At 35.9% G+C, this 23,627-nt stretch overlaps 1 long non-coding RNA gene across 2 annotated transcripts in view; it reads left to right on the top strand.

Annotated features, from left to right (window-relative positions):
* LOC146002562 (uncharacterized) overlaps positions 1-23,627 on the top strand; it is a 503,824-nt gene that overhangs the window by 149,925 nt on the left and 330,272 nt on the right. The window lies entirely within an intron of this gene.

The raw sequence follows: 23,627 nt of genomic DNA on the forward strand, positions 1-23,627 counted from the left end.
TCAGGCAATTCGATCATAGGTGGCGGGGAAAGAACTTCCGGTTTGGACAATTTTCCAATGTAAACAAGCGGAATACAGATCGTCACCGAGCATATTTTCTTATAAAAGATCGGATACAAAATGGATCACTTGAAATTTTTGAGTGATATAGAGAAACAAATGTACCTAGAAAAGATTGGCAATTTCCCTGATCCTTTCGATGAAGATTTATGGGAAAATAGTAGTATTTTCAAAGACAATGTTGATCTTCTACCAACAGTTTCGTGCACGTTGAAAAAAAGCTTACATAAATTATAAACATTGACATACTTCAATATTACAACAGTAAAATGTATAATTTCTGACATTGTGTAATGAAACACAACCCCTTTAATTTTATATTAATTTTATCATATGGCTTAGAGAGTGCGTCGTCAGAAATTTTTGTAGGGGGTAAAGGCCAGTAATAAAATTAGAATAGTAGACTTAATAATAATTACAAACCTGTTATAAATGTTATACAATAAATAATTACTAAGCTAATGAAATAAGCAAATTTTATTCGAAATTTTGTTATTATTTATTTATTAATGCTATTCGAGTGCATATGCAGCACAACAGTTACAATACTGAAATGCACAGTTATTGTATTTTATTATTAACTTTTGCAAGTGTCGTTCAAGCAAAGACTTTATTTTACTAATAAAGTTTACAGTGATTACATTAAATTATAAAATTATTTTTTTTTGGAATTCTGGATGATTGTAAACAGTTTCAATTTTTAAATATAGTCAACCATTATGATTTTCGAATCGCGTAAAATATTTTAATTTGAATTACTCCGGTGATGTAGTGTCGACTATAGAGCCTACTCCCTCGTGTTTGTGTCCAGTCTTTTCGCTTTACTGCCGGAATTCACTGATATTTCCGTATTGGATCTGTCTGAAAACTATGTATAGATAACCGAGAAGAAGTATTTGTTCCCAACCTTGTGTTGTAACCATAAGCCACCCAGTGATTATCGCCTTTTCTTAAGACACTGCCTTTACACCTTTGAACTAGTAGTTGTATTGATGATATTATAAACTCAATTTTAAGTGTAGAAAAGGCGAGGCTATTTGATTGAACAATCAGATTTGCTTACACTTAAAACAATGCCATGAGGGGGCCTATACCCCAATTCTTCAGGTGTGATATGCTCTGATTTTTAAGAAATTCTGAATTTCTAGTGTAGAAAAGGCGAGGGCTCAACAGATAGATTTACCCATACTTAAAACAATGGCAAGAGGGGCTTATACCCTAATTCTTCAGGTATGGAGGTTCGGGTTTAAGTCCTCATAAAATGTGAAGCCTCCCCTGATGGCAAAATGTTAATATTGTTGTCTTGTAAATAAGGGGCTCTGGGTTCGAGTCCTGATAAAATATTTAAGATTGAAAACATGTGGCAAAATAATATGTCCACAAGTGAGATTTTGAGAATAATTACTGCTAGTTGATAGCCCCCAGATCTGAAACCCTGGTAAAAAATGTTTTACAACAATATATTGTACAAAAACTGAATTTTCTCAATTTTCTTATTTTCTCATGTTTTATAACCACTTGCTCAATACAATAGAAGAAGAGCGGGTAGGCATAATTAATTGCCTGCATGTCCTGCCGGCACGCAAGAGATAAAATCTACACGCTAGAAGGGAGCATTAATGATTTTTCTGTGCGATTCACTGAAGGGGCCATTAATCTTTCTGTGCGACAGGGGGATAAGTGTAACATGTCTGCAACATGTAAAAGTGTAGCAAAGATTATTGAGATAAAAATACATATTTTCACACAGTGGCAATGAACTGCCCCTCTTCATGCTGAAAGCAAGTCTATTCTGATAATATAAGCCTAGGCAAAGACTTGGAAAATATTATGACAGAAACAAAATCCAATTTTGTCTGTATCAAGGTCTTCAGAACCCAGTAAAATGTGGGCATATTCCATTTGGAGACGTGTTAATATTGTGGCATTGTAATCAGGGGCTTTGGGTTTGAGTTCTGTATAAGATTGAAATATATACAACTGCCCACACATAAGATATTCACTGCTAGCTGATATACAGTTGAGATTTGTGTGTTGTACAACAAGATAATAGAGCAAATATCTTCTAGAATTGCTCTGTGACCCTCTCATTTCTTACATCATAAACATATGATTTTTCTCCTATGAGAATAACACTACATATGGTGTCATCAGGTAAAGCCTCATGGAATTCACAGATAATTTTAATATTTGTTCTGTCATTCACCACAACTTGTTTCCTTTTTGAAGTGTTAATTACAAACATGGGTCTCTGTGCTTTGAATTCATCTGGTGTGTAATACATGTCAGTATTGCCAGTAGTAACCCTCTTGAAAGCCGAAAAGGCCTCATATAATTTGAGGAAATCATCCTTGGACATGTCTAAATTATAATTTTCTCTAGGAAATACCTCATTTCTGCCATTTTTAAGATATATGTTCTTGATGTTGCAGTTATCAAATTTACTTGAATTTTTTTCTTGATTGTTGTGTCTTCCAGTCTGAAACAATACCACCACAAAATCCGGCATGTCGTATTGAATGCTGGAGAATGAATTTGTGGCATCAAATTCATAATAAGAACCAGTTGCGGGCTTCTGTACACATTGATATGTATAAAATTGCAGAGGAATCTGTGGATTTTTTATTATATCTGCTTTGTATTTAAGAGCATAACTGGCCTCATACTCAACAACAGGGATTCTTAGCTCCATAGTCTGAATAATGCATTTGCCTGCATCTGGTAGGGTATTGGGCAGAGCTTCCCCTGTAGAGTTTATTGCACTGTACCTCATCAAAGCATTATTATCATTTGCAGCTCTTCTAAATGTGATTCTTAACCCACCCTTCCACATAATATCTTTGTAATCTGAGAAGAATCCTGGCAACAGGCGCATGGGGAACAGTACAGTGTGGTTTTTAGATAATATCTTATCACCAGCCTCAAATCCACCGATTTTGTAGCATGAAGCCTCGGTTTTGGATAATTTTAATGTGGCCAAAGCTGTGGAGGTAATTCCGGGATAATCCACTCTGTTTATAACAACGCCATGCTTTCTGATCTCAATTTCAGAGAATAGATGCGGCACAAAATTGTCCACCAATCTTATATTTGAATTTGCCGGATAATCTGTACCATCGAGCTTTACAACATCAAATTTGATGTATAGATCTGCTCTGTGAGGGTGTATAAATCCATCCCCTACATCAAGATCAACCTCAATTTCTGTGTTGGGTTGATTTAAATTTGCAAATGTCCTCCTGTTTGGAGGGAATGATTGTAGCTCATAACTCTCAATATTTTCCATTTTCTTCTTGTATGTATTTTTATTTAAATGTTAATTTCTATGATTGCAGTTGTTGTGGCTCCAGCAAAATCAACTAATTCTTCTTTTTCATTAGTGACCATCAATTCAATATAATCTATTCTATTATGACACACAGGAAAATATAATGTTGGGGATGGATTGTAGATAATAGGCTCCATAAATTCAGAATTAGGTTTGAATGTTGCAATGATTCCAGTTTGTTTGTGAGTGCCTATGCCATTTGATTTGGTGATCATACCCTCAGCCACATTACAGTGAATATTCAGAGTCTCTATGGCTAAGAATTTAGGTATATTCATAGCAGTGTGTTTGATGCCTGGTTCAAGTTTTGTGTTGTTCTCAAATCCTAACATCTCTCCTATAGTACACAGATCCACTGTTTCTGTGGCAGATACAATTTCTACTCTGTGAGTGACAGAATTTTGACTTAACACTACACCTCTGGGTAATTGAGCATTTAGAGTGGACAGATTATATTGCCCTGGAGTGATGACAATTTTTTCATCCCCTACTGCAATTGTGTTGTTGTGGTGTGTAATATTAGGGATTAGGTACATGCCGTAAAATGCTCTGAGAGCTATTGTTTTGGGATACACTATGTCATCATGCAATTTGAGTTTCAATATTGAATTTTGGCTGGTGAGATGAAATACCCCCATGATGTTTCAGATACCACAAGGCTTTTTGAAAATCTTCAATTGATGGTTTATTTATTTGAGACATATATCTAAGAACAGATAAACACAAATGTCCACAATTAACATCTTTGAAGTTTTGAACACGGGCATTATTGTAATAAAGATTAGGTGATTTTAGATATTTTATTAAATTTTCAGGTGGAACACCTCCAAATGAATCAAACACAAATGCCTCATGTTTTAAATATTTAAGATAACAAATCCAGTGAGTGCCCTGATTTTTGTACTTATCCAAATTAACAATGCCACACTCTTTGTTGAGTGGTTGTTCCGGTAAAGAATCAGACATGTACACACCTCTAAAATGTTTGATGCCCAGTGGCTTGATTAAAGCTTCAATATCTTGGTTTGTAAGCGGCTCTTGTTTTTTTTAAACTTATTCATGGCTCTCTTAACACCTTTGCCTTGTTTCTCCATTGCCAGGTTATGGCGCCTCTGCTCATCTAATTCTGCCCTATTCTTCTTGGCATCTATTACTGTTTTTGCTATGGCAGCTGATCCCCCAGCCAAGCTCCCCACAGCCCCGAGAGCAGCTAAGATGGCAGGGATGGTAAATATGAATCCCCCCACATGTGATTTTTTTCTTGATTGCTGTAATTTTTTTAATTGGGGGGTACTAAGTAATAATTTCTTACCATGCCCCTTTGCAATACAAGAATTTTTTTTCTTGCGCTGTTTTTTGGTCAAAAGGCTGTCAATAGGCCCAAGAGATTTGAGACCTGCATAAGGTATTTGATACATAACACCCTTGGCCTTCATTGTAGGTTTATTATATACATATTCACAACCCCCACCCCAATTTTTGTTTGGTGCTCATAGCTATGGTGGTTCCCAATGCTGCTATTTTTTCACTCAAAGATGCATCTTTGCTTACAAATCTGCCAAATGCAGCCTCTTCTAATTTCTTGTCTGCAACATGTCTCTTGTCAAGATCAGAATGTGTGTTGTATGCAATATCATGGTCTCTACAAGCAGCATCTAAAGGATTAACACCAGGATCCCCTCTGTTTAATCTATGGTCCAATTTTGTACCGGGACCACAATACTGATAGCCTGGAATGTGTAGTTCAAATGGCAGCTTGTTTATAATGTCATTAACCAAGCCCCGACCCTCAGAAATATTCCAAAATTTGGGGGGTAGAGTATTAATAATTTTTATAAGATATCCAATCCCCTTAGTGTCATTCACTATAAAATTAGACAATTTGGTGCTTATCATGTCCATAATTCCAACCTTTTCATTGTAAAAATTGTGGTTCCCAGCATTTTCCTCCCCAGCTATCACCAATAGCCTATCTACAAGTTTCCTGACATCATCAACCCACACAAATTCTTTAGGCAGGGTGTTGTATTGATTGATTCCACTGCCAGTCTTGATTTGTGACCATATGGGCTTGATTAAATTGTTGTATTTTGCCCCACTGCTTGACTTAACCCTTTTTTGTGTGGGATCATTGTTCTGGTATAGAGCATCTGATTTTATTAATATTTCTTTGTAATATTCATAATCTTGATCTGTATAGCTGCCAGGTCTTTTCCTAGTCATCAGTTCCCACAATCCAGGTGTGCCGGGGTACTTAACAAAAGCACCTTTTTCTCCAAGATGAGATTCTGAATATACAATTATATCATCTCCCATAAATGTTACTCTGAAATTGCCAATTCTATGTATGATGCTGCCATCAAGCTCTGTGTCAGCATATAAGCCAAACACCTCATCTTTATTGTCTTTAGGTGTGGTTAAATATTTTTGAGCAAGAAGACCCAATTCAATAGGATCCTGACTGGCTTCAATTCTTCTAGGAGCAATAGGACTAGGTGTATGAATACTGGAAAGTGGGGTGAATGGATAATCTAATATGTTCCTAGCAGCTACAGGTACAAGCTCTGTGAGCAAATTTTGATTTTGCTCTGTAACAGTTTTGATATTCTTACCTAAATTATTAATAGCATCAATTACAGGCTGTTCTGTTTGTTTGTGTTTTTCATAAATTCCACGGTTCTCTGATTTCCATCCCTTAAATCTTTTTACAAGATAATCTCTTAACTTAAGATCATCAATTATTGGCCTTTTCATGGTTATTTATTTATGTTTCAATGTCTAGAAAATTGTTGATTTTATTTCTGTATTTGCCACTATTGGGTGTTCTTGTCATATCAATTGTGACAAACCCGTAACTGTCCTGGTTCCAGCACTTGCTGCAAATCTTGGAAAAATCATTGTAGCTCAAGTCCCCACCTACATATTCATCATGTATGTGTTTGAGATTGGTATGGTCTTGATGAAACACACATATAAAATTGCTGTTGTCCCGGATCAGTTGCTTGGGTATTTTTGAAAAAGTCTGTGCCAGGTAGAAGCAATCAATGTTTTTGTGCCGGCCCTGTGTAAAGAAATTTCTAACCTTGTTTTGATTATCCAGTATAATGTCATCAAACACAACAACAGAATTATCGAGACATTCATGGAGTGGCTTAACATCTGGTTCAAAAGTGGCAATATCCAATCCATCATATAGCTTCATCAGTTCTAATTTCGACTTAGAAAATGGTTGTCCTCTTTCCTTAACATTATTTAGATTTTTAAGTTTACTGGAATTACAAAGCATAAATAATGTAAAAAATAACAACGGAAAAACGTTGGATTTGGTACTGACCAACTTGTCTAACAATGTCGTAGTTAATCATAACTCTTTCCCTCTTCTAAGCCCTGATGCTCATCATCCTCCCTTATCACTTCAAGTCCACCGCTTTTATGACAAAACTATTCATAATGTTAAGTCACGTTCTATTTATACATATGATTACCGTAATGCTGATTTTTTCAATATATATAGAAATCTTAATCAAACTGATTGGAATCCTTTAACATTATTTAAGAATCCCAACGTAGCATTGGACTACTTTTATGAAATTTTAGATAAAATTATTCGTAATAATGTACCCATAAGGAAGCGTAATAAGAGAAAATCTTACCCGCCTTGGTTTACACTGGATATTATAAGATTACTTAAATATAAAGAATATTATAGACATAGACCTAAATTGTCAGAATATAACCAGAAGAAATTTGTTGAATTACGCAGAAAATCAAAATCTATGATAACTAAAGCTTACAAGATTTACATAAAGAATTCTGAAGAATCCATAAAAAATAATCCTAGGTCTTTTTGGAGTTATATTAAGGGTAAAAAGAAATCAACTAATAATCAGTGTAGTCTAACCTATAATGGAGTATTACTTGACAATAACAAAGATATAGCTAATGGTTTTGCGCAATTCTTTAAGAGCGTTTTTAATGATTCTATTCCAACTTACTCAATTCCTAGTGAAGTACCTATGATAGTAAATCAACCATTGGTATTAGATAGTATTACTGAATCTGAATGTGAAACTTCTATTAGAAAACTGAAATCGAAGAAAGCTAGTGGTCCAGATAGTATACCAGTTTACATATTTAAAGGATGTACTGATTGCTTATTGTTTCCTCTATGCACCATATTTAATTTGATTATAACCACCCAAATTTTCCCCGATAGGTGGAAAATAAGTAAAGTAACTCCTATACCAAAATCTGGTAACGCCAATGAAATCATTAATTATAGGCCTATATCTTTAATTTCAACACCAGCAAAAATTTTTGAACACATTTTATATAATAGAATTTGTTATCATGTTAAACCGTATATAACTCACCATCAGCATGGTTTTATATCCAAAAGATCAACCTTAACTAATCTTATCTCATTTACCCAATTTTTGGCAGACTCATTTAACAATGGTTACTCTGTTGATACTATTTATACAGATTTTGCTAAAGCTTTTGATAAGTTAGATCATGATATATTAATATATAAGTTAGCAAATTTCGGTTTTTCGTTTCCACTGTTAAAATTAATAGCATCGTATTTAAAAAATAGGAAATTTTATGTCACCTACAATTTTGAATCATCCCCTTTATATTGTGTTACATCTGGTGTTCCGCAAGGCTCAAACTTGGGTCCCTTACTTTTTATAATATTTATTAATGATTTATCCTCTGTTATAAAAAATTCTAATTATCTGCTTTATGCTGATGACCTAAAAATATTTAAATCCATTACAAATATAAGTGATTTAGCGCAATTACAGAAAGATATAAACAACTGCTTTCAGTGGAGTGTCACCAATAAGTTAGATTTTAATATAAGTAAATGCAGAACTATTACGTTTAGCAGACATAACTTATATTATACTCATAACTATACTATGAATGGAATAGTTTTAAATAGAGTTAAACTTATAAAGGATTTGGGACTTTTACTCGACTCAAGGCTTGCTTACAGAGAGCACGTACAAACATTAGTATCGGATGCATTTAGAATTTTAGGCTTTATATTTAGAACTACCAGAGAAATTAATAATATTCAAGCTATTGCTTCAATATACAATTCGATATTAAGAAGTAAGTTAGAGTATGTTAGTGTCATCTGGGATCCTTATTTTCAATGCTACCGTGATTTAATTGAAAATGTTCAGAATAAGTTCGTAAGATATTTATATTACAAAAAATTTAAAAGATCTTCATATTTAGAAAGAATATCCTATAATACTATTTTATCTGAATTTGGGTTCTCTTCATTACAATCAAGAAGAGAACTAGCCAAACATATTTTACTTTATAAATTTATAAATAACTTAATTGATGCTCAAGATTGTCTTCAGTTGATAGGATTCACAATTAAACCTAGAACGCTTCGTTCTTATTTGCCATTTTCTTTCGTTAATTCTAAAAATATTGTACATCAGAATTCAGTAATGGTTCGAATATGTAAAGCTCATAATGTACTAATACAAAATAATGTTAATATTGATTTTGCTATGTCCTACAAGAAATATTTATCTGTTATTAAACAATTTTATTCTTAATTAGTATTTTGTTTAAAAAATTGTAATTATATACTTCAAGTTATTTTATCAATGCTAAATATAATTTTATAATACAATATAATATAACACAAACTGAAAATAGGCATTAATATCATTTAATTATTTGTGTATATGCAATTGGTTTATATGTTTGTATATGTTAATATTTATGTTTATGTATATGTTAATATATGTTTATGTATATGGATATTATGTACCATAGTTTATTTACTTGTAAGCCCCCGTTGTAAGTGGAGCAATAGCTCTGTTATGGGGAGTATGTATAAATAAATAAATAAATCAGCTGCTGATATTTTAATTGTTCCAAGCTCTTAGAAAAAACATACAAGTGCCTGTTTTTCCAGTCTAACCAGTTGGGTGCCAATAAAAAATTATCAACCATTAGTGTAGTTTTACCACAAGCAGATGGCCCAACAATAAGACACCTAATATTTTCAGGCAGCAATTTTCCATTTCTCTTATTCTGCTGTTCAGGTTCTGGCAGCCTTTTTATAACATCCCAGGTGCTCATATTATTATTTTGTTTGCATCGATCCAGCTGTGTTCTGGAAGTCCTAGCCATTTGACAAGTAACTTTTTGCCTTTTCTGCGGATGATTTTTTCTATGAGATATGTGTCAGGCTGTTTAGTTTTGCTGAGCTCTTGTTCATAGAACCTGCCTTTGAGAATTTCTTCTCGGTGATCCTTTATTATATATGTGTTAAGGGTCCCGGGTTTAACTTGAACCACTGTAAATAATTCAGTGCTCCAGTTTCTTGTAAAGCCTCTCTTGAATAAGTGCTTATATTTACTGATTCTTACTTGATCACCAATCTTGTATTTGGCTTTTCTTGTTGTTGGCTGATATTTAGGATAATAAACAGTACTGATCAATTTTTGCTCATCAGATGAAGTTACTTCGGAGGGTTTCATGTTGATTGTGGAATGGACCGAGTTGTTATATTTATGTAGAAGTTCTGGAAGAATATTAATCCATTTATAATTACCTTGAAGTGTAAATTGTTTATACATAAGATTTTTTAAGGTTCTGTTGAATCTCTCTACAATTGAGGCTTTGAGATCACTGTAACTCGTTAATGTTTTATTGCCTGGCTTTTAATAAATTGTTGAAACACTGAATTATAAAATTCTTTGCCATTATCTGTTTGCAAATAGCGCGGGGATCTTCCACTCTGATTGATGATTGTCCTCAAAGCTTCTGTAACACATTTTCCAGTCTTGGATTTGAGTGGCACAGCCCAGGCAAATTTTGAAAATGTGTCTATTACAGTGAGTAGATACTTGTAGCCCTTGTTGATTTTGTCTAAGTTTTTCAACTGTCCACTTGCCATTTCAATCAAGTCGCTTTGCCATAAATCATCTATGCTTTTTGTGACTACTGGCAGTCTCTTAAAATTATGTCTGGCCTGTCTGTGTAATTCATCAACAATAATTTGTCTAGACATAATATGTAAACAAGAATATTGCAACTATGGGGTGTTCAGCAGCTGAAACTGCAGGATTTTCTAAATATAATTTGTCTCCAATTTGTATTTTAAATTCCAGAGAGCCATCATCTTCAGTATAGGCTGTTTCTAATGTATTGGGATGAAAAACTAAATATGCTGACCAAGGCAGTAATTTATTTTATTAAAAACATAAACTAAACGTAACGTTTCAACCTTCTAGCAAGGTCTTCATCAGACTCTGTATCAAGTACAAAAGTAACAAGATACAAAAACAGGGCCTTATATATACACAAACATTACTCCCTCCAAACTATTTAGAAAGTTGTTTGGAACTTTCTAGAAGGTGACTTTCACTTTCACCAACTTTACTTTCACCTCAAAGGCTAAACTCAATTACTTCCATATAGAATGTGGTTGGAGGCGAGACGAAGAGGAAGGGATTATCTACGAAGTGAAATGTAAAGAATGTCAGAGTGTGTACATAGGAGAAACGAAGAAAAGGCTGAAAGACAGGTTGAAACAACATAGGGATGATGTACGACTTAAGAGAGAGAGAAATGCAATATTTAAACACACGAGAGAAACAGGACATGACATAGAGTGGGATGAGGCTAAGCAGATAGGAAGGGAGAAGAGAATGCTAGTGAGAAAATGGAAGGAAGCCAAGGAAATAGAGAAGAAAGGTGAAGAAGACACAATGAACTGGAACGGGGGACTGAAGTTAAACAAAGAATGGAAGAAGTTGTTAGAAAGAGTGGAAAGGACAAGAGAGAAAGAGGAGAGGAGAAGGAAGAAAAATGAAGGGAAAAGATCATGAGATTAAAAATCCAACCACATTCTATATGGAAGTAATTGAGTTTAGCCTTTGAGGTGAAAGTAAAGTTGGTGAAAGTGAAAGTCACCTTCTAGAAAGTTCCAAACAACTTTCTAAATAGTTTGGAGGGAGTAATGTTTGTGTATATATAAGGCCCTGTTTTTGTATCTTGTTACTTTTGTACTTGATACAGAGTCTGATGAAGACCTTGCTAGAAGGTTGAAACGTTACGTTTAGTTTATGTTTTTAATAAAATAAATTACTGCCTTGGTCAGCATATTTAGTTTTTCATAATCATGGAAACAAGGCTTAATGGTGTTATGTATTGGGATCTGTAAAATCCTCTAATTCTACACTGGTGATTTTCACTTTGTTATCAGCATTTGTTATTGATAAGGTGGGGTAGTGGTGTGCCTGTGGCTGAAGCCAATATTTGATCTTGATTGGTCTCAATGTGCCCCCAATAAAAAATTGGTAATAAAATTGTGCAGGGGAGAGCATATATATTTTGCCACCTGGTGTAAATGGAGAATCATATTCTTTGTTGGGGATGCTGTACAATTCAAGAATTACTGTATGTTTAGGATTTTCAATTATGCCTGTTATTTCTTTTTCTGCTGTGAGCAATCTGTTTGTTACAGATTCAAGGTGCTCATTGATGGTTCTAACAACATTATCATGGCCTGGCTTGATTTTTATGTCCACAACAAGTTTTTTGTATTGTTGCACAATTTCTTGGAGCTGGGTGGCAAAAACAGACAGAGCATTTGCTTGATTGGATTCCATGGTTCCTAGCTGTTGCTTGATATTAGCTACAATTTGTTGCAAATTTTCAACAATTGCCAATTTTGAATTTTGAGCTGTAAGATCATGGACCTGTCTTCTGATATCCTCAAATAGGGCATGCAATTCATTAATATGTTGATTGGTTGGAAGAGTGGCCACTGTCTGAGTGAGATGTTTGATCTCTGCCTGGATATTCTTGATATCTTCAGATTTCAATATCCTATTCACTGCCCTCTTAATATTTTTAAGTTCCTGTGATGTGGGCAGATTTGATACTGTATTTTGCAAAGATTCAAGTGCCAATTTCACATCATTTAATTCAGAAGCATGAGCCACATTTTGCATAGCATCTTGGAGCAGGGCTATATCTGCCTGAGAGGGTGTGGATTGTTGTAAAATTTCAAGTTTTGTTTGGATATCATCTATCAAGTGATGAAAATGAGATAGTTCAGATTCAGTGTTGAGGTTTTCAAGCTTTGTGATTTGGTGCTGGACACTGACAAGGGTATCTACAATTCCGGGCAATCTGGATTCTAGTACATTTGCCAAATCACTTTGCACTGCTGCTATTGTACCTTCAAGATGGGTTATGGAACTTTGAATTTTTCCAAAATCTTCATATGTTTCAAGTTGCAGCTTAATATTGGCTACACTCCGAGTTATTGCATTCAAAGCATCAGAAGATGGCAAGTTGTTCATAAAATTTTCAAGTGTCTCAATTTTTTCTTTAACCTCGGCTATGGCATTGTTCAGAGGATCCAGATTAGGTATCTGTAATGACTGAATCTGTTCCTTTAGAGTGGAAATCACTAGATCAAAATCTTCTTGTGATTTTATGCTTTTGACAATTGTTTGGAGTTGTGTCTGGACATTATTTATCTGCTCTTCCAATTGTTGTTTCAATTGCTCAGAATTGGTGGCCTGGGTCTTAAATTTGGCTTGAAGAGCTGCTACAGCCTCTTCTAAACTTTGAAAATTATCCAATGTGGCCAAATCAGTATATTTCTGAAGCAACAATTTGAGTTCAGAATCAATTTTAAGAAGAGGGTCCATGCATTGTGATTGCAAATTTGTAATTTCTAATTGAAGACTGGCATTGAGTGTGGTTTGTAAAGCTTGTAAATCACTTCTTAATTTCTTGACTCTGACATCAAGCATCAAAATCTCATCACTGTGATCTTCATGTCTTGTATGGCCAAAAATATCATTAGGCATTTTGTTTAGTGGTTATTTATTATAGAGTATCTGATTCTTAATTCTATAAAAAAGGGTATAAGCTTATCATAAGATCCAGGGACCTCAATATATAAGCAGTCACCAGCAGAAACAGTATAAACAGTGCCAGAAATCATGTTTGAGTGCTTAATTCTGTAAATATTTCTCCCTACTGAAATTTTAACATTGCCCTCAGGGGTTGTAATAAATTGCAATTGCCCACCTACAGGTAATTGGTAATGATTTAAATTATTGTTAAATATATACAATGTTTTGCCTGTTTTATCATCAATATCTGTAAGTATGCTGTTCAGGTGAATAATTAACAAAGCACTCAGTTTAGACAGCATATCAGAAGAGGGTTGTGGGGTTGGCAGGTCCATAATACCTTGTTTTTTAAACCCAAATAAGTTCATAGGCATGTTTATTTATTTCAAATCATGCTCTGTGCTTGGGCATTGAATCCCATTTTTCAAATCACAATGACCCCATGGTAAAGTATGTATGCCACATGATAAAATGCATCTCTTATCATCATGTGGGTCCAGAGCCACTTTTCTTACAATATTGCAAGTCAATAAGTGATCCATACTCTGAATTCTGGATTCTGATGTTTTGATTAAACTCTGGGATTTGAGGCAATTTTTATAATCTTCAAATTCAAGCTCTTTTTCAACAGTTACTCTGCCAATGCCCTTGGCCTTTTTGGCAGCAACACCACTACATGTTTTAAAACTGTACATCTTGGCACTTAACCCAGCAAATGCCACAATAACATCACCAAGTGTCTCATCTTTTAACTTGCCAGGCACTTTTTTGTTGTGGTGTTGAATCCTTGTATGTTCACTGGTATCAAAATATTTAAACAATTCAGGCTGGGACATATCTTTATAAACATCTTCTGTTTGAATATCAAGAATAAAACTGTCCGTGTCCATGTACATCAATTTTACACTATCACCATAAAAAGGTTTCAACACATCATAATACAATTGTGACATATGTGATTTGGCCAATTCCAATATCACAGCCCCTACATAAATAGGTTTATCAAATTTAATCTTTGTTTTTTTCATGTTGAAAAGTGCCATATTTTCATCATAAATTCTTCTACAATTGAAATTAGGCTTTGCAACCAATTTTTTGCTCAGGCTGGGGTCAGTAATTATTTTAACATCGGTATGTTTTCTGACATTTTCAATAGTTTTGCCATACACAGAATTGACCATCAATTTAAACAAAGATTTATCAAATTGGCTCTTTGCAGATGTTCGAAGCTCTGTATTTGCATTAATGTATGGTTTCAACCATCTTGAGTGCCTGAATCTCAAAACTTTGCCAAGTTTGGTTACTTGAACACCATGTTTCATCAGGAACTGGAGGTTTTTGTAATATATGACATAACCTTGTTTTGGCTCCAGAGTCATCATCAATTTCTTCTGTTTAGAGCCAGGTGAGCACTGAACCTCGGGAATTGGGGGCAGATCAGAAAATTTGTTATGTAAATCATCTGGAATTGTCAGATCAACCTCTAAGAAGAGGCCATAATCACTGTCATCAAAATTCTTAAGATCTTCAATATTGAAATCTTCAACCCATTCAAGCCCTGCATATGGCAGTTTTTGCATCATGGCATAACCATAGAGGCTATTTGCATCTACATACTGTATATAATTTGATGGCAATTCTGGATCATAACCAGAAATATCTTTGTTATTTGCTCTGGCATATCTCTGAGAACATTGCACCATCCCCCCTCTTATACATTCCTCCATAAACAGATACTTATTTTGATCCTTGATCAGATCCAATTGCTTTTTAGTGTTTAAAAACATTGCAGACCATGCTAGGCCTGGGGCACTGAAAAAATACACTGGGTCCAGTCTATAATTTTTCATAGAAGATTTTCTGAATGCCTGCAGTATATCAGCTAAGAGGGTCACATCAAATTTTAAATATGCCATGTGATAATCACCAAATGTCTGGCATTTTAAATTGTTCCACATCAATTGGGCATAATGATAATCATCATCAGTGATTCCAGATGCTCTGATTTTGCTGTAAAACTGTTCTTTTGGTGGCAGGGAACACTCATCAAATTTAGAAAAATCTGTAACATAGTCATATGGATATACACCCTTCCGCCTAATTAATTTCAGGTCCTGATTTGGAAACAAAGCACATGTGATTTTGAATTGATCATCAGATAATTGAGTGGCCAGTGTGGCCAGGCTAGCAGATAAAATTCTGTAAGAATCAATAAATCTTATGTGAATAGGAACACCATTAACTTTAATTATTTTGCTAATAGATATATATTTATCATCATTTTCAGCTAAAATATTTAAATTCTGCTTGTCAAACCCCTCATATCTGATCAAATGATGAAAATCATAATTGGATGCTCCATGGCAAAATATAGGGACAAATTTTGGTCTCTTGATCTTAATATTACAGCTATTACACAGGGCCATTTTGAATTTACCATCTGTATGAGAATGGTGTTTCACCTTGATTTTTGTATCTGAAAATTCAGAATCACATACCGGGCATTTTTCTGCATTGTTGAAATCTTCAATCTGTTTCTCTGTTAAAGGCAACATGGGTTTTGATTTTAATAAGATGTTAGATGCTATGTCATGGCACTCATTTTCTATTCTATGTGCAAATATTTTGATGGCATCTGGCCCCAAGTATGAATCTTTTTTAGTAACAACACCATCCTGTACAATCACATAATAAAAGCTGGAAGGTCCATGTAGCTGGTATGGTGTAATTGAAGATTCTTCAGGATCTGGATTGCAGAATGCAAGAGGTTTGAGGTTTGATTCAAAATCACAGACAATATATGCTGGGTGTTCCAACAAGGCTTCAAACTTTTTGAATTTTGCTTTTTCACTTGGATTAGGCATCACCACATGAACAGGTTTATAGTTGCCACAGTATTTCAGATGCTCAATTAACTTGTTTTTGGCAATTTCTGCATTTTTTTCACGAACCCTATTTACCATTTTTTGACCATCAAATACACATAAACATCTTCTGCACAACTTAAATATTCTATTAGATTTGTCTAGTTGTGTTCTGACTAAAGCTTCAAGATTATGTATCAGAGTGTAATGATATGTGCCATCCCCTTCAATTAAGAGCAAATCAATCGGAACAGCAGATTCATCATCAATTGTACTGATTCTGAGAGGTTCTATCGGGCAATTGCCAGTGGAACAAATAAATACATTAATAGATAATTGTTTGCCATTAATATCCCTGGCCCTTTTTTCAAATTTATCAATATTCTGAACAGATATTGGATATTCTAAACCCTCCATTGCCTCATCAAAATCGTGCTCATGTTGTTTGTAATAATTTATTCTCTGAGGATTTCTTGAAACTGGAAACAAAGCAGCTAATATACACCACAAAAAGCATTTCTGGTCGGTATTTTCTATATTAACCACGGCTCTTTTGTTTTTAATATTTGCAGGTAATGGCAGATATGTAGATCCTTGTAATGGGCTGAATTCAGAAATATTAACATATAACTTGTGTGGAGATCCGCATAGGCTCCATCCAGACTCTTTTGCCGCAAATTCAGAGTGTTTAATATTCAATTGATCTATCAACCTGCTTATTATTCTGTCTAAATTTGTATTTGAATATACAGGTACAGTTTCTGTTATATGGGGCTGTGTAAATTTTGTGCCATTTGGTTTCTTATATTGAGTATACAATTTGAGGGACAGCTTATAAGAGCCATTTTGTGCATTAAGAATTGCCTGTACATCAGGTTTTTTACTGTTCAAAAAATTCTTAATGCCACATCTTGGCTCTGATACAAACCGATAATCTCTTAATTGGCTATTAAAACTGCTATGGATAGGTTCATAGCGTGGCTGCTTTGCTGCTCTGGCATTAAGAGGTGCTTCATGCTTCCTTTTCAGACCAGATGTGGATGGTTGTGGGGGCAATGCTGATGACTGTACATAAGAATTACACTTATGCCATTTGTAATATGCCTTGCTTAATATTTTATGGCATCTTGGACACAATTTAGTAGCTTTTCTGCATTTCTTAGAGTTACAAATACGGCAATGCCTAGCCCAATGAGAACTAGATATATTTTTATTACACTGATTGCAATATTTTTGTTTTGGCATTTTTGTTGTTGTTGTTTATTATATACAATTTCTTGGGATTCAAATCAAAATTCTATGCTTAATAAAAAATATCAGTTGGGTTCAGCAGTTAGTGGCTGAGCTGGTGCTTTTATACCCAAACAACAGCAGTAACTAGGTTTTGGTGATAGTTTTGCTCTATTATGTTGATGTGCAACACACTTCACCAGGTTTAAAACCTCATCTCTATATCAACTAAATACAATTCAAAATTGGATTTTGAACTGTGCAATAAATATTCTGTAAGTCTCACTTGTGTTTATATTAACAGAACAAGACAAAACCAGAATTGTATTCAGGATTGCATGTTTTCATACAAAAAAGCCATATTTTTGACAAGTTTATAAACAACAATTACACAGATATAGCTTTACATACATGGCCGAATCTGTCTGAGCAGAGGAGGGAGGAGGGTTTCAGATCTGGGGGCTATCAACTAGCAGTAATTATTCTCAAAATCTCACTTGTGGACATATTATTTTGCCACATGTTTTCAATCTTAAATATTTTATCAGGACTCGAACCCAGAGCCCCTTATTTACAAGGCAACAATATTATCATTTTGCCATCAGGGGAGGCTTCACATTTTATGAGGACTTAAACCCAAACCTCCATACCTGAAGAATTAGGGTATAAGCCCCTCTTGCCATTGTTTTAAGTATGGGTAAATCTATCTGTTGAGCCCTCGCCTTTTCTACACTAGAAATTCAGAATTTCTTAAAAATCAGAGCATATCACACCTGAAAAATTGGGGTATAGGCCCCTCTTGGCTTTGTTTTAAGTGTAAGCAAATCTGATTATTCAATCAAATAGCCTCGCCTTTTGTACACTTAAAATTGAGTTTATAATAGCATCAATCCCACTACTTGAACTCCATGTTATTCTATTGAAAGCCGGAAGTAAAGTTCCCGCCCGCGCCAAGGAAGGACAGAAATGTAAACATCCGGTGAATAGTCCCCATTACTTTGAAAATTGCACTTCATTGGGGGTTCAGCCATGCGTTAAATCGACTGGTTTTGAAGGGAAACGTCACTACCAAAGCATTGTTGCCAACAATCGACCTGGAAGAGCCATGGGCATGACGTGGAACAAAACTTGGTGAGGGGGGCGGGTTAGAATTGAACTTGGGGCTATACTTTGGGGGAAGGGGCAGAATCAAAAAGTTTTCTATCCTATAAAAATAGTGCCGAGGACTATTTTTTCTAGATTGGAGGCACATAGTGGTTCGGATTCTACTTTAAACTGAAGGTCCAGTCCCGATTAGCCTATCTGTGCATAAAGTGGCCTTAAGACAACAACTTAACAACAACAACAATAATATTTTGCTAAATAACTGTTAAATTTGCGAAATCATATAAATTATTCATTGCTTTTCCTCTCAGGTCCGATGAGGTTAGCAAAAGTGCAATTTACTTGTAAATTTTAATAAATTTGCAAATTTGGTGATGCAAGTGCCTATCCGCAGAACAAATTCACGGTCTAATTGGAGTCGCAAGGAAATTAGCTGACGTACTGCTTGGAGGAATATTATAAAAAGAGACTGTTCCTATTTATGGAAACTGTGGGTATTGCATGAATTAACTTAAACTAATGTAATTCTTCAGAAAATAACCATACCCCTTTTTTCCATACTCATATTTGAAGGCTTTGAAATACATATGCAATAGGAAAGTAATTATAGGTTGTTGGATGGGATGTGGTTATTTACTTTTACATATATAAGTGCGAACATCATGACTGGGCAACATAGTCTTCCGCATAGTGCTTTTAGGTCATATCTTTGAATCCTCGGTACTATTGTTTATAATTTGTTAATGTAGCCCCAACGTGTACGTCAGTGCCGATTTTAATGTTCCGTTACATAAAAAAGTGGGCTTAGTTATCAGTAGATTCGGAAGTTGAAGAAAAATCCTTTTTTTCCTTAGTGTCAGAAGACGAGGCCCAACATAATATATGTTCATTTTGGGTCATTGTAGGTCAGAAAAAGGTGGGTTTTATTTGTCCTTTTTTGCCTTTTTCGCCGTTTTTTGGCTTATTGGTCCTTTTTTTTAGCCTTTTTTTTAGGTCTTAACGGCTTTTTTTGCAACTTCACCTTCTTTCGGCTACGTTTTTACTGCCCATTCTCAATTCGAATCATCAACAGTTCATCCATCAGCTCTTAAACATCCTTTCTGTAGTAAAGAAATAAAAAGAAAGAAAGAAAGAAATACATTTGAACTATGCCTGAAACGAGAGAAAAACATTTTTGGGCGACTGAAGCAGGTACGGTACAATATCCTTTAACCGTAACTTGTCTGGAAAATCGCGCTGTAAGTGGTAACTTTCTCTTGTTTTGAACCTTCAGTTTTTTCGCACTGTGTGTTCCATACCACCAGCATTTTGTATTATTTTTATTCATTAAATTCCTTTTTTCCGTTTTAGGTTCTTTTTTTTATATATTTTTAGGTCTTTTTATGTCTTTTTTTTGGCAATTTATAGGTCTTAAACTTCCAAGCCCTAGTTATTAGTAACATATATTATGTGTCAGTTATTATAATAAAAAAAATAATCTCACACTGTTAAAAAAATTGTTTGGCTCTCGCTTTCGTGGGAGCGGTCCTGTGTTCTATTCTTTGTGGGAGCACCAAAAATTTCGGTATCGAGCCAGCATCGTAAAGACAATTGGGAATCTGTGGTAGTAGTGGTGGACTTCGGTCTTGGAAGTCAGGAAACAGCTACGATGGGACTCGATGCGCTGACCATGCATCACCCAATGAAAATCCGCTTGGTATGCATTGGTTCTCAAAGGGATGTTGTGCCACTGAGTTTTAATTCTCTGTACTGGATATACATTGGTACATACAAAATAATAATAATAAAAGTTCCCACGTAAATGTCTTGTTTACACTTGAATCACACACTGGACTTACCAGTTGTGGGCAATTTCATTGACCCAGAAAATGGACAAAACTATCTTTGGACAAAATTTGACTCCACCCCCTCCACCCTCGATAGGTATATCAAAGTATAACACGTACAACTTTTATTGAATTCACCTCTAATGACGATTACATGTATATAGCTTGTTAACCTCCAACCTTATCCAGACACAAGGACCATTCTTTCTCAATGAACAACGACTGTAGAAAATGTTCCAACTGCCTCGACTAATTTTTACGAGCCAAAAAAATCAAAGCTACCAATTGGTGACTGAACCGGGGCTCATTAATTCAGTGCTTCTTGCGCGGAATTGTGCAAGAAAGTATCGGGGGTTCAGTCAAGCGTAAAAGCCGACTGGTTCTGAAGGGAAACGTCACTCCGAGAGCAGGGATTGTTCGCCAACAATCGACCGCGGAGAGCAAATCCACACTCTAATGAGAGTCGTAAATAAATTTGCTGGCTTATTGCTACGTTGACCTATTTACTTTTCTTCATATCAAGGTCTCCGAACTATGGCTTAGTACTGCATACGAGATGATTAATGATCCAAAAAGAAACAGCAAGTTCCGAAAAAAGAAATTGACAGATACTATAGCAAAGACACGTGCAAGAATACTGGTTATGAATTGTATTATGGACTGGCTCCTGACTCACTTATAATTTGTAAATCCTTCCAGTTAAATAATTAAAAAGTAGGTAAAAAAAGGTAAAGTGTAGCACAACGCCATGAAGGCGTATAGGGGGTGCGGGGGTAACGCCCCACACTTTCTTGATCCGGTCGTGAGTGGGGGTGATGTGATCAGCATCACGCCTTTGACCGCCTTTACCCCCCCCCCCCCCCCAGGGTTTCCCCCAGGTACCCATGTTATTCGACGCTGGGTGGGCGCCGGGGCCGCTTCCATCGTTAGAAAAGTTCCCGGATTTGAACCGGCCGGGGATCCAACCCGGGACCTTTAGCATGGTAGTCAGGCGCGTTACCGACTGAGCCACATGGATTTTAAATTGTATGGTTAAAATATACAAAACAGTAATTTGGCTTGCAGTACTCCTATGAATGTGAAACTTGGTCCCTAACATTAAAAGAGGAACATCAATTATGAAAATAAAATACTTGGAGAAATATTTGGACCTAAGAGGGATGAGGAGACAGGTAAGTGGAGAAGGTTACACAATGTAGAACCGCAAAATTTGTATTCATGTCCAGATATTATGAGAATGATTAAATCATGAAGACTTAAGCCATGTGGCACGAATGGGAGAGGAAAGAAGAGTTTACGTGATTCTTGTTGGGAAACATGATGGTAAGAGACCTGTAGCAAAACGAAGATGGAAGGATAACGTTGAGATGGACCTAAAGGAAATCGTTAAGGATGGAAAAGATTGGATTGATCTTGCCTAGGATAGGGACAGATGGAAGGTCTGTGCTGCTGTAGCCATAAGCCTTCGGGTTTAAAAAGGCTAGAGAGTTAGTTAGTTGTTATATAATGAACATATTACAGAATACATGTTCCTAATAACGAAGTCCAAAATTCTTAAGTAACCAAAATATTACGGGCCTTTCACAATAAGATAAAATTACTGTTTTTTTTTTTTATGGAAAGCATATTTTGAATATTTATCCCAGAAATATATCTGCATTACTCAATAAAAAGTGGAGAAATGGCTCCTAAGTATGTAACATACCCGAAAATACAGGGTGTTCCAAAATGAATATCGGGGTTTCAATTAAGTGTATCTTCTATTACATATACATTACAGAAATGAAACATACCTTAAAAGGAAAGGTAACTCAAACAGTTTTTGTTTCTACTTCGCAGATGATGTTTCGTAACTCCGCCTCAGCACGGCGCTAGTAGTAAAGATGGAGATGACTCCTGAGCGTAAAGCCTTTGTCTCTTGGAATTCGCAAGGTGTAACTCAGCAATTGGAGCTCAACGTACTTTTCGGCGGGAATATGGATGTGATCCCCCATCGGATAACAACATCCGAAGATGGTACAACCAATTTAAGAATACGGGATGCCTGTGCAAAGGGAAGAGCTCCGGAAGACCACGTCCACCAGATGAGCAAGTGAAACAGGTCAGAGCAAGTTTCGGTCGGAGTCCCAGGAAATCTGTAAAGCGGGCGAGTCGAGAACTGTCAATGCCGTCCACCACTGTTTGGAGGGTGTTACGAAAGAGACTGCACATGAGGCCGTACCGTCTACATCTGTTACAGGCCCTAAAGCCTGAAGTTAATGTGACCCGTGCCAACTTCTGCGAAAATGTACTGGACATGGAAGATGATTTTCTTACAAGTGTGATCTTTAGTGATGAAGCCTCATTTCATCTTAGTGGACGAGTGAATACGAAAATCCACACCAAACAGTGCAGCACATGAGGGATTTGCCAAAAGTGAACGTCTTTTGTGCTCTATCCAAAGAACAAGTTTATGGACCTTTCTTCTTTGTGGAAAACAATATCACTGGTACTGCGTATTTGGACATGCTCCAGCAATGGTTCTACCCTCAACTGGATCGTTAGCAAAAAAGAAACATCATCTGGCATCTGCCCCCACACTTTCATCGTGAAGTACGGAATTGGTTGAATGCTGTTTTTCCCCAACGATGGATCTGTCGTCATTGTGAGGATGCCGTGGCTCTTCTGCAATGACCCCCAAGATCTCCCGACCTCACCCCCTGCGATTTCTTTTTGTGGGGGTATGTAAAGGATGTATAAGTGCCACCGCTACCTGCCGACCTCCCTGAATTGCAACGCGGGATTGATGCAGCCGTGGAGTCTGTTACAACAGACATGCTAGCTTCAGTGTGGGAAGAAATTGAGTAGAGCAGATCAGAGAGTTCAACGCCCGAAAATGAGGCTCGGTGAGGCTCGCCTTAATGGATTTCTCTCGTAAGGCATGAGCCTCATTTTCTTGCAGTGTTGCCAGCTCACCCCAAGAATATTTCACCATGTGATATTTTACAGGCGAAGCTAACCTACAAATGGGAGTTGGCAACACTGGCAACATCAATTGCGGTTTAATATTGCCAACTCACCTCAAGAATATTTCACCATGTGATATTTTACAGACGAAACTAACTTACAGAGTAGTACAGCAAAGAGAATTCCACGCCCGAAAATGAGGTATAGTGAGGTACACAGTGTTGCCAACCTCTTACTCGAAAAAATCACCAAGGTTTTTGTTTTTGGGTATAACCTAACCTCAAGCAAGGAGCTGGCAACGCTTGAGGCTTTCTCGCAGTGTTGCCAACTCACCCCAAGAATATTTCACCAT

Source organism: Lepisma saccharinum, chromosome 18 (assembly GCF_977018435.1).
Source record: "Lepisma saccharinum chromosome 18, izLepSacc3.1, whole genome shotgun sequence".
Classification (NCBI taxonomy): Eukaryota; Metazoa; Arthropoda; class Insecta; order Zygentoma; family Lepismatidae; genus Lepisma; species Lepisma saccharinum.